This window comes from Sceloporus undulatus, chromosome 6 (assembly GCF_019175285.1).
Source record: "Sceloporus undulatus isolate JIND9_A2432 ecotype Alabama chromosome 6, SceUnd_v1.1, whole genome shotgun sequence".
Lineage (NCBI taxonomy): Eukaryota > Metazoa > Chordata > Lepidosauria > Squamata > Phrynosomatidae > Sceloporus > Sceloporus undulatus.
Window position 1 is genome coordinate 2,103,652 of NC_056527.1, and position 12,421 is coordinate 2,116,072.

Below are 12,421 nucleotides of genomic sequence, written 5' to 3' on the forward strand. Positions count from 1 at the left end.
GCAACAGCAGCAGCTCCAGCTCAGCAGAGAGAGAGGTGGGGCCTGCCTTTCCCTTTAAAAGGGCACTGCCTCAGCCTTCTCCTCCCTTGTGAACACCAACCAGCCTGCTTCCTGAGAGGAACCTCTGCTGAATGCTGACCTTCCCTCCTTTTTCCCACCGTTCTGGGACTCCTTGGAAGCAACAGCAGCAGCTCCAGCTCAGCAGAGAGAGAGGTGGGGCCTGCCTTTCCCCCCCGAAGAGGACACTGCCGCCGCCCTCTTCCACCTGGGCAGGAGCGGCCCAGGGGACTTCTCCACCGCCGCCGCGGCGTTTCTCCAGGGGGGCGGGGCCGGTGGGAGCGGCCCCTACAAAGCCGGCCCGCCGGCTCCTCCCCGAAGAGGACACTGCCGCCGCCCTCTTCCACTTGGGCAGGAGCGGCCCAGGGGACTTCTCCGCCGCCGCCGCGGCGTTTCTCCAGGGGGGCGGGGCCGGTGGGAGCGACCCCTACAAAGCCGGCCCGCCGGCTCCCCCCCGAAGAGGACACTGCCGCCACCCCCTTCCACCTGGGCAGGAGCGGCCAAGGGGACTTTGCTCACCGCCTATACCACCAGGACGGAGAGCTAAGAACTGTTCCCTGGTTCCGCTGTTGGGGACTCCCCTCGAGGTCGCCGCCCGCCCGCCCTTTGACATCTGGGCAGCGGCCCACGAGGACTCTTTCTCGCCGCCGCCGCGGTGCTTTCGGTGGGGGCAGGGCCGGTGAGAGCGGCCCCATAAAGCCATAGAAGGGTGGGGGGAGGATAGGGATGCGGGGGATGCCTGGGCCGGGGATAACATCTCGGTGGGCGGAGCTCCTATAGAGGTTGTGTGGGGCAGGGGGAGGTATGGCGGTGGGAGAAGGGACTTCCGTTCCAGGGGAAGGCGGGATAGATGCATCATATCTATCTCGCCTTCCTGTCCCCCTCCCAACCTGAAGGACCTGAGGGTCTCTCCAACCGTGCCACAAACCCTGTCGCTGCTCCTGTGCAATGCCAGGTCCATTAATAACAAGACCCACATCCTCCAGGACCTCCTGGAGGACTCTAACTGTGACCTGGCTTGCATTACCGAGACCTGGCTGGGGCCTGAAGGGGATGCTGTGTGGGCTCAGGCCCTGCCTGCCGGGTACTCGGTGAAGGACCAGCGCAGGTTAGGTGGGCGGGGTGGTGGTGTGGCCTTGGTACACAGGAACACCGTGTCCCTCACCAGGAACCACCTCCGACAGACCACCTATATCGAGTGTATTTACCTGACCCTAAAGGCTAGGGACAGTCTAGGGATTCTGCTGGTGTATCGGCCACCCCGTGCATTAGCGGACTCCCTTAACGAGCTGACACTGCTGGTTGCTGAGCTGATGTTGGAGACGCCCAGGCTTCTTGTCCTGGGTGACTTCAACATCTCCCTCACGGCCAGCTCTGTTCCATCTGGTGCGGCTCGGGAATTCATGGAGACCATGACGGCCATGGGCCTGTCCCAGCTGATACAGGGTCCTACGCATTGCGCGGGTAATACTCTCGATTTGGTCTTCTGTTCGGAGGCGGAAAATCCGTGGGTGGAAATAGCCAATATTTCCCCCCTGTCATGGACGGATCATTTCCTGGTAGAGGTGAAAATCAAGGCCTCTACCCAGATCCCCCCCGGGGGTGGTGGACCGATTAGGATGGTCCACCCTCGAAAGCTGATGGAACCTGAGAGGTTCCAAGAAGCCTTAGAGGGGCTCATGGTTGGAAATGACGGCGACTCTGTTGATGCCCTCACCGGTATCTGGAATACCGGTCTCTCTGGGGCTATACACAGAATCGCTCCCAAGCGTCCTCTCAGGCCCGCTTCCAAACGCAAGCCCTGGTATACGGAAGATCTCCGGGCGAGGAAGCGGGTTCTGCGACGACTAGAGTACCGTTGGCGGAAACACCTTTGCTCAAACGACAAGACTCTCCTAGACCGACTGTTAAAGGACTATGGAGAGGCAATACGAGCAACAAAGAACTCGTTCTATGGTGCTCGTATTGCGTCCGCGGAGTCGCGTCCGGCAGAGTTGTTCAGGGTGGTCAAGGAGCTAACCCAGCTTCCTCCCGCCCTGAACCAGATCCTTGAACCTTCTAAGGCCTGCTGTGACTTGTTTAACGACTTTTTCGTGGATAAAACTTCTCGTATAAGCGAAGGTCTGAACGCCGACATTATCGCAGAACCTAGGGTAGAAGTGTCCAGAGCCTCCGTGGACTATGTTACACTGGATCAGTTTGAGTTGGTTAGTACCGAGGATGTGGACAAGATCCTCGGAAGTGTTCGGAAAACAACCTGCTCTCTTGATCCCTGTCCCTCGTGGTTAGCAGCCCAGGGGGGACCGGCGGTAACACTTTTGTTGCGCTGGATAATTAATACATCTTTCAGGGATGGGTAATTTCCATCGGATCTCAAATTGGCCATAGTAAAACCGATCCTAAAAAAGCCCTCCCTTGACCCCCTGGTTCATAATAATTATCGGCCTGTTTCGCTGCTACCATTTCTGGGAAAGGTGATCGAGAGGGCGGTTGCGATCCAGCTTCAGGCGGTCTTGGATGAAACGGATTATCTAGACCCATTTCAAACTGGCTTCCGGGCGGGTTACGGGGTTGAGACGGCCATGGTCGCCCTGGTCGATGATCTCCGTCTGGGCATTGATAGGGGAAGCGTGTCCCTGTTGGTGCTCTTGGACATCTCAGCAGCTTTCGATACCATAGACCATGGTATCCTTCTGGGGCGCCTGGCTGAGGTGGGAATCGGGGGCACTGCGCTCCAGTGGTTCCGGTCCTACCTCTCTGGGAGGTCCCAGATGGTGCAGCTGGGAGACGTGTGCTCCAATGAGCGGGCCCTTAAAACCGGGGTCCCTCAAGGAGCCATTCTGTCTCCCATGCTATTTAACATCTACATGAAACCGCTGGGAGAGATCATCCGGAGACATGGGGCGCGGGGTTATCAGTACGCTGATGACACCCAAATCATTTTCTCTATGTCTCCGACTGATGCAGTGACTGGGGATGGCGTCTCTCCTCTCGTGGCCTGTCTAGAGTCAGTAATGGACTGGATGAGGGAAAACCGACTCAAGCTAAATCCAGAGAAAACGGAGGTACTAGTGATAGGTTCCCCTGGTCCAGGAATGGTGGTGGTTCCACCTGTTCTGAATGGGGTCACGCTCCCCGTGAAGGACTCCGTGCGCAGTCTGGGGGTGCTTCTTGACTCGTCCCTTCACCTGACTGCTCAGGTGAATGCGACGGTCAAGAGTACCTGTTATCAGCTTCGGCTGATTCGCCAGCTGCGCCCATACCTGGCCCAGAGGGACCTTGAAACTGTTGTACATGCTCTGGTAACTTCGAGATTGGATTTCTGTAATGTACTCTACATGGGGCAACCCTTATACCAAACTCGGAAGCTACAAATGGTGCAGAACATGGCAGCTCGGCTGGTCACTGGCGCTCCCAGGGCCAGCCACATAACACCTGTGCTTAAAGATCTCCATTGGCTGCCCATCCGCTTCCGAGCTCAATATAAGACGTTGGTTATTACCTATAAAGCCCTAAATGGCTTGGGCCCAGGATTTCTGAAGGACCGCCTCTCTCCGTACATTCCGCCTCGCACCCTCAGAACATCTGGGCAGCAACTCCTGAAGGTACCTGGGGCCAGGTTAGCTTCTACTGCAAGAAGGACCTTTTCCACGGCTGCCCCAGCCCTTTGGAATACGCTGCCCATGGAACTCCGCTCATCTACCACCCTGGCCCAATTTAGGAAGGGTCTCAAAACCTTCCTATTCAATCAGGCATTCCCCGATTAAATATCCTGTGGGCCTCCCTCCTCTCTCGTGGCCGTGAGGTTGGGCTAAGGGGCTTTTTATTGTTTTTAAGATTTGTTGTATGTGTCTGTTTTTAACCTTGTATGTTATTTGCACACTGGTGCACCCTGTAAGCCGCCCTGATCGCTTGGAAGGGCGGGATACAAATAAAAATTTTATTATTATTATTATTATTATTATCAATTTCAATTTCCTCATTATCTAGGTCAAATTTATGTAGATCCTCTGTGGGTCATTTTTTGTTTTCTCTATGTTCAGCAGTAAGCCGGCCTTTGCACTTTCTCCCTTGACCATCTTTGGTAATTGTTCCAACTCTGTGATGTTTTTCGCTAGAAGTATGGTGTCATTCGCCTATCTTAAGTTGTTGATGTTTCTTCCTCCTTCTTCACTGTCTAAACTTGCTCTTCCTATATTTTCTGCATACAAATTGAACAAATAAGAGTGACAGAATGCAGTCTTGCTTTTCCCCTTTGCCATTTGGGAACCATTCTGTTTCTGCATATTCTGTTCTAACAATAGTCTCTTGTCCTAAGTACAGATTTCTCATCATAGAATCATCAAAGGTAGTGGCACTCCCATGCCTGTAAGGATATTCAGCCTCTATTACAAAACCAGAGAATCCATACTCTTAAACAATGGCAGTTTCATGTGCCACTCTACCCAGACTGAATCAGTCTGATTTTATCATATATTTTACATGTTAAGATCGGTGATGCAAATGAAAATACAATGAATATGTTTAAGAGTGACTAGTAATTATAAGGACAGCATGCAAAAACACGACTGTGAGCTAGGAACTGGGAGAACTCAAGAGTTTTGCTAAACAGTGACATGTTGAAACAGAAGACAGGATGTAAATTCACCAGATGAAACATGACATCAGTATTTATCTTCAGATGTTAAAAGGCAAAAATGCAAGAAAGCAGACCAAAGGGAACTTGTTAGAAACAGTAGCCACATAAGCAACAGAGACAGGGAACATATTTTTCACAGCTTCAGCCTAACCAAACAGACCTTGGAATAGACATACCATATTTTACTGACAATTCCATTTTCCAGTTACAACAGTTTAACTGAACTGCCAAGGGGAAAGACAAATTTATGCTGAGCTTCTCAGGTTTAACCTACAGTTTAGGCCTTAACGTCTATTTTGTGTGAGATGCCTGACCATGATTACCAAAATGCTCACTGCTAGTGAAGCAAGAAGGACCCAGCCCCAGCTCACCTGAGACAACCACTCCTTCCACTTACTGCCTCATCTGTCATACTTTGCCTCTACAATCACAAGAAAACAAACCACAAAGGTTATACTTCACAAAAGGCTTTCATGTATTTTTAATGTGGGAGTGAGAATAAAGAGTAGTCACATCAATCCCCCAACAGAGACACAATTGTACACCAAAGAATCAGCACCTTCATCTATAGCTATTTGACAGAGCTACTTGCTTTCCATACTAACCTTGACATATGCTATCTTGGGAGCTTTGTGCAGGATGAAACACTACACATCAAAATGCCTGGATTTAAAATAAGCAGGTATAGGTTCTGCCTCCCTTATCTGAAATGCTTGGGATCAGAAGTGTTTTGTTTTCAGATTTCTTTTTTAATACCCATTTTTCCATAAGATATCCTGCAGATGGCATTCAAGTATAAACACAAAATTAATTTATGCTTCATATACACTTTATACGCATAGCCTGAAGGCAACTGTATACACTATTTTTACATAATTTTCTGCATGAAATAAAGCTTGTGTACCTTGAACCATCCGAAAGCAAAAAAGGTGTCACTATCTCAGCCACTCATCTGGACAATTTTTGGATTTTGGAGCAATTTTAGATTTTGGAATTCCAGATAAAGGAGACTCAACCTGCAGCCCTTTCCACTAACAAGGCATTAAGGTCAATGCTTGCAACAGAACTAGTGTAACTTCTGTAACCCTTAGAAATCTGAGATACCTTTGATAGATTAACACAACATAAACAAGACGAATGCAGACAACTAAGGCTTCCGATGAAACCAAAGGTGGAGGGCTATGAATTCTGGAGGGCGCTGGTAACTTATGAACCAGTATGATATAGTGCTTGGAGTGCTGGACTATGACTCTGGAGAACAGGGTTCAAATTCCCACTCAGCCATGGAAACCCACAGTATGAACCTGGACAAGTCATACTGTCTCAGCTTCAGAGGAAGACAAAAACAAACCCCCTCTGAACAGATTTTGCCAGGAAAACCCTGTGATAGGATCGCCATAAGTAAGAAACAACTTGAAGGCACACAACAACTTGGTAACTAAACCAAGGGTTGTAGTTGCTAGGATCATGGCCCTTTCTTTCAACACAACTGCATACATGTTCACCTCAAAATAGATTCAGGTCCAAAATACACAGAAATAATCCATTTCGAGACCTTTTTAACTGCCATGGCTGAATGCTAGGAAATTCTGAGAACTGCAGTTTTGTAAAACATTTAGCCTTCTCTGCCAGAGATCTGGTGCCACAACAAACTATAATCCTTAGGATTCCCTAGCACTGAGCCAGGGCAGCTAAAGCGGTCTCAAACTGGATTATTTCTTCAGTGTGTTTTGGACTTCAGATTTGAACAGTGGGGTTTATTTCACACATGGAATTGCAATCTTAACCTCTAATGTTACACTATACTTTACCAGGCTTCTTGTGCCAATCTTCTGCTCCATTTTCCAACTCCATACTTTGGAAGATAAAATGTGTTTTGGGGCTGTTTGTTTCAGTTGTTCATTGCCAAAATGGGCAGCTCATATATTCCTCCCTAGCATGGAGCTGGAGAGAAGAGAGATCTTTCCCAACAGTGCACAGATCCCTCTAAGGCTTAGCTGTTCTTTTACAAAGCAGCCTCCTCCACACCTCTTATCCACAAGCCGTAGTGAACACAATACTTTGGAAATAGAGTATTAATTAACTGTTCAGGAACAGGCGTACATAGATACCTCAGAAGTGATGTAACTAATATTCACAATCATCTGGGAATATGATCTTAGAAAGAAGAGTTAAATAAAAAGTAAATGTGAGCTGTTTGAATTGAATCTGAACACAGATAACGAGTTCAGGCTTCACAATACACATTAAAGGCCCCCATTATTATTCTTCCCTACTGTCATCAATCCATGGCCCAGGAAAAAGTGTGCAGTGTTTCACAGCAGAACTATATCTTTCAAGCCAAGGGACCTCAACCCTGTACTTACCTATTTCTGCTAAAACAAGGAGGGACGGTTTTGCAGGACATAACCAACAGAGGGAATAAATTAACTCTTCCCCAATTATCAGTTTCCCTACTGTTTCACTGATACAAATAGTACCAACTGAGCTCTGAAAATGAAATAAACTTCAGTTAAAGTTGGGAAATGGGAGGGTCAGTATTAGAAGGCGTGAGGAGGGTGAAGCCTTCTCTCTACCCAGTCTCTACACTTCTGCCCAAACTCGATTGATTGACCCCTGCAAGAATCCATCTCCTGCCCTCACATTACCTCAGCAAATGCAGGCTTTTTAGAAGATGCATTTTCCAGTATCTGTGTTTTCACTCCTAATTGCAAGAAAGACTAAGATCATTAGAGGGACAGTACTGAGAGAACAAAACATATTAAGCTTGGATGATTTTACTAAAATTCCATTGGACAAAAGCCATGAGAAAAAGGAGAATATTTTCCACTGACATTCGTATCAGGTTCACAAAACCCTGGTCCTCTTCCCTCCCCGGTGTGCTCTCTCTCTCTCTCTCTCTCTCTTCCCCTGCCCCTAGTAATGCTTTTCTTTGTTTAGCTTTCTCTTCCTACCTCCAACCTGGAGCTTCTTCAACTTTTCTCTCTTCTCACTCTTATCCCCCTCACCATTTTCCCAGCAGTAGCTTTGACACTCTCTTTCAACTGCTTGAAGAGTTTGGGATCCCTGGAAAGAAAAGCAGTACATACAGTAACCTCAAGACCCTGTGAAGAAATTACTCTGCCAAGCAAGCTTCCAATTGTGTCTCATCTCATTAAAGAAGGTCTGGCATATCTAATAGGTAAAGGTGATACTCCAAGCTACAGACAGATTTCAATTAGCTAAAATTGTGTTTAAAAATGACCTGAAAATACACACACATACCAGGGTCCCCTCGGACTACCAAGTTTTTGGTATCTAAGTATTTGAGTTTTAGACCTAGGAGGGGAAAAGACACACAAGAGAAATAGACTGTCTTATTACTATAGATCTTCATGAGACAATGGAAGAGATTATGACACTGATCATTGCACTAAAAAACAGACACTTTGTGAAATCCCAAGTTTATTTCCAGAATACATTTTTCCTATCTTTTCTCTATAATTTTACTGTATCTTCCCTACTTCTTACCATTACATAATATGCAAACTAAAGAACCACAGATAAGGCCAGTAGCAGGTCTTATAAACAAAAAAGCCACAGCAACTGTTGGACCGTTGTTCTCTTTTCCAGAATTGCCCTGTTCATAAATAGTTGGTAATGCATACAAGATTACTTCTATCTAAAGCCTGTAACACAACTACAAATTGGACACAACACCCACTCTTACTGCACAATACTTCTCCACACCTTTTGTGATTCCACCCTATATCCAATCCAGTGTAGCCTGCCTTTCATCTTCAGAAAGACTAATGATACCCTGCTTCACCCTATTTTTTCCCCTGTTTGGATTTCATACTTTTCCTCTCATCCCCAGCACTGTAATTTTTCTTAGCTGGAGAAGACCTATTTATACAACAGCAGGTCTCTTACAAGTACCTCATATTTTTATATATGTTAGATAAACACATCACCCCATGGTACTAAATGACCAGAATATTTCAAGCTTTACATTTTAAAAATGATTCTAGAACTTGCTTGCCAACCATAACCCCCCTCCACACACACACACACACACACACACACACACACACACAGAGATGCCAATACATAGTTAATCTGAATTTGATCTGTATATGTGTAAAGATTCTATTAGACAACTAAATCTTACTTTCGACTTTGGTAGTCAACCCACTGATTAAGAAGTGGTAGTTGTTTTTAAGCATTCAACAGAAGGAAATGAGTGCTATATTGACAAAGTACTTTCCCCATTTTCAGACACACAACCTGTCATTGGTTAATGTTTCCTACAATTAATCCTTACTCATAACCTCAGTGTGTTGGCATGGTACTCGCTAGTGATCCTCAAGGGAATTAAAGGCAACAAGCAAACAAATTAAAGGCTAAGAAAGCAACCACATGTTTATTACTGACAGACATTCATATTTTAATAGCTTAACAAGATGCTACAACTCCTTTGTTATGTTCTATGTACCAGCAAATGCACAGTACTCTTTGTATCACCTTACTATCTTTGTTTCACCACTGCCAAGAACTTATCTTCATGTTCAGACTTAAATATTGATTTCATGTATCTACTAGATACAAGATGTGGGGCTGTTATTATTCTTCCCTCAAGGAAGAATGACACAAAATTGATTCCAAGGGCAAACATGTTGCATGCTGATAAAAAAAATTCTGACATCAGATAGATCAAGCAGTAGTCATCATCTCCTCTGCTTAGCTTGATCTCAACATAATATATCTATATATATATATATATATATATATATATAGCGCTGTAAAATTTACACAGCACTGTACATACATCTTTTGATTAGACGGTTCCCTGCCCTCAGCTTACAATCTAAGAGACACAACTAAAAGGAGAAGGGAATGGTTGTGGGGAAGGGGATCCGGTTCTGGAGTTCATCTTTCCCTCTGAGGCTGCGACCAAGGCAGATGGACTGGAGGGAAGGCTCTATATCTTAAGGATTGGCCCGATGGCGTTGGGCCTGCCATTTCACTCCCTCCAGGCGGGATGGCTTCACCTTCCCCATCTCTGGCTGATGGTGGATATTATCAGTTCTGTTTTGTCTTTCCTTGCAAAAGAACGGCCAATGTGCTTACAAATAACAATTAAGAATACACAGAGACTAATCCAATTAAAAATACATATAAATACCACATTGAAACTCATACTCATAATTAACCCAAGGCACACAAAGATGTACAATAAACGGATTATCATAAATCCTATCTATTTGCTGCCCAAGCCAAAAGTGATCCTGTCATGCTGCTCTGCACACATTAAAAAAAAATCCCACCCACGCTCCTGAAAGCCTAGTTGCCCCTGGCACTGACTCACACAACCACAGAGAATGTACAGTACTTAAACACACACACACACACACCCAGAAAAAATGTGGTGGTGAAATCTGCAATGACTCCAGAGTGCAGGTGAAGGGTACTGCCAAAGTGAATTTCCCCTGGGCTTCACAGAGCAACCTGAGCGCTGTTTGCAGAAAAGGTCTCTCTACAAAGTTAGCATAGATGCCAAGAGGGCAACCTATGACTCAGAAAGGCCCTGGGTTGAATCTTGCCTCTGTAATGAATCCCTGTGGGTCTCTGGCAAACCACTCTCTCAGATTAGCTCTCCAACAGAAACACGAGTGATAAGACCTTAGAGAGGAGGCAAGCTACTTATGCATACTTTTCTTAAAAAACCAGTGAACTTTTTATTGTTTTTGCGATTACAATTACTTACAAGTACTTTGAAGCATTAGAAGATTTCAATGATATCAATATCTAATTGGTATTAGAAGAACTTTCTTGACAGTGGGCCAAAACACACTGCAGAAATAATCCAGTTTGACATTGCTTTAACTGCCGTGGCCCAATCCTAGGGAATTCTGGTATAGTTGTGAGACATTTAACATTCTCTGCCAGAGAGCTCCAATGCTACAAGAAACTACAGAATTCCCTAGCACTGAGCCAGGGCAGTTAAACTGGTATTGAACTGGATTATTTCTGCTGTGTGTTTTGGCCCAGTGAAGGCAGTTTGCCAATGGAACCAATTGCCTAGAGAGATGGAGGAGTTCCCTTCTCTCTGCTCTGCTTCTTTAAAAAGAGGTTGGGCAGCAACCTGCTGGAGATACTCTGGCTCAATGATTCCCAAACTCTGGTCCTCCTGGTGTTTTGGACTCAGCTTCTATCTAGAAGCCACAGCCATCTTGACCAATAGTCAAGGATTCTGGGAGCCAAAGTCCAAAAGACGTTCTCATTCCAATGGACAATTTGTTCCCCGGCTGAAAGCAAAAAGGGAGGCTCACAGGAAAGAATCCTTCCTCAAGCAATAACCATACAAGGCAAAACTCTGCTTTATGGGAAGCAAACTAGGCCAGCACTCTTTTCTTGACAAGCTAAATTTCTATCAGCAGGGGTTTATTTTATGTATTTTCATCCATTTGTGCCTGCGCTTAGGGAGAGAGGGTTTCAACGCATGGTGTCCCCTATCAGCTATGGAAACAAATAATCCAGGGCTCAGGATGACCACCTCCATCCAAACTCAGCCAGTAAGGTCAACCTACCGGACAAGCAAGTATTCATTGTGTAAATATTTGAAGAAGGGGTAACAAGAATGAGCTTCTTCTTATCAGCCATGTGGACCTGAGTGAGAGACATCTGACAGATTCACAGTACCTTTGGATTTTCAAAGGGCATAAGTGAGAAAAGGCAATGTTGGGTTGCTAAGTCCATCATAACCACTTGGAGGAAGGGAGTGGAGAGAAAAGAAAGTCAGGAAATGATACCGACCGGTCCTTTCCCTCATAAAAGGCCCTCTCTTACTACAGGTTGAATCTCCCTTGTCCAGAATTCCTAAATCCAAAATATTCCCAAAGCCAAAATGATTTTCATGGGGGCTGAGACAGCGGCACCTTTGCTTTCTGATGGTTCAGTGTACACAAACCTATTACAAAATAGCTGCATACAATTACCTTCAGGCTATGCGTATAAGGTGTATTCTGTTGCAAACACTGACCTTAATTCCTTGTTAGTGGAAAGGGAAACACAGGCCTCCACCTTTGGTTTCGTTGGGAGCCTTGGATATCTGCATTTGTCTTGTTTATGTTGTGTTACAAATCTCAGATAGCTCTGTTGCAAGCGCTGCCCTGAAAGCCTTCTCAGTGGCGTCTCCTTTCTCTGGAATCCCAAAACCTAAAACTGCTCCAAAATCCAAAAATGTCCAGATGAGCGGCTGAGAGGGGCTCCTTTGCTCTCTGATGGCTCAGTTTACACAAACTTTGTTTCATGCACAAAATTATTAAACGTACTGTTTAATATTACTAATTACTATAGGATAACAGTACAATATTAGTATTATATGAATATTACTTATATTAATATAAAATTGCCTCCAAGCTGTGTGCAAGAAGGAGAAGGCGAGCGAAAGGGAATACGGTCGCGATTACTAGAGGTTATAAAAGATTAAATGGGGGGGGGGGGGGGGCAGATCTGGGATGATTTGTGTTTGTCTTGTATTTTATGTTGTTGGGTTTTGGTCGTTGTGAAGGGTGAAGAGTAAGATCTCTACCCTAATGATCTGGGACTGATTACTGACAATTGCCTAGTTGCCTCTGCTCTGCTTATTGCTAATAACTGTTTATTGTTTAATTATTTAGTTATTAATGTTTGTTTTGATAATTGATAATTTAATTGTACAGTTGTCCCTCCCTATTGGCTAGG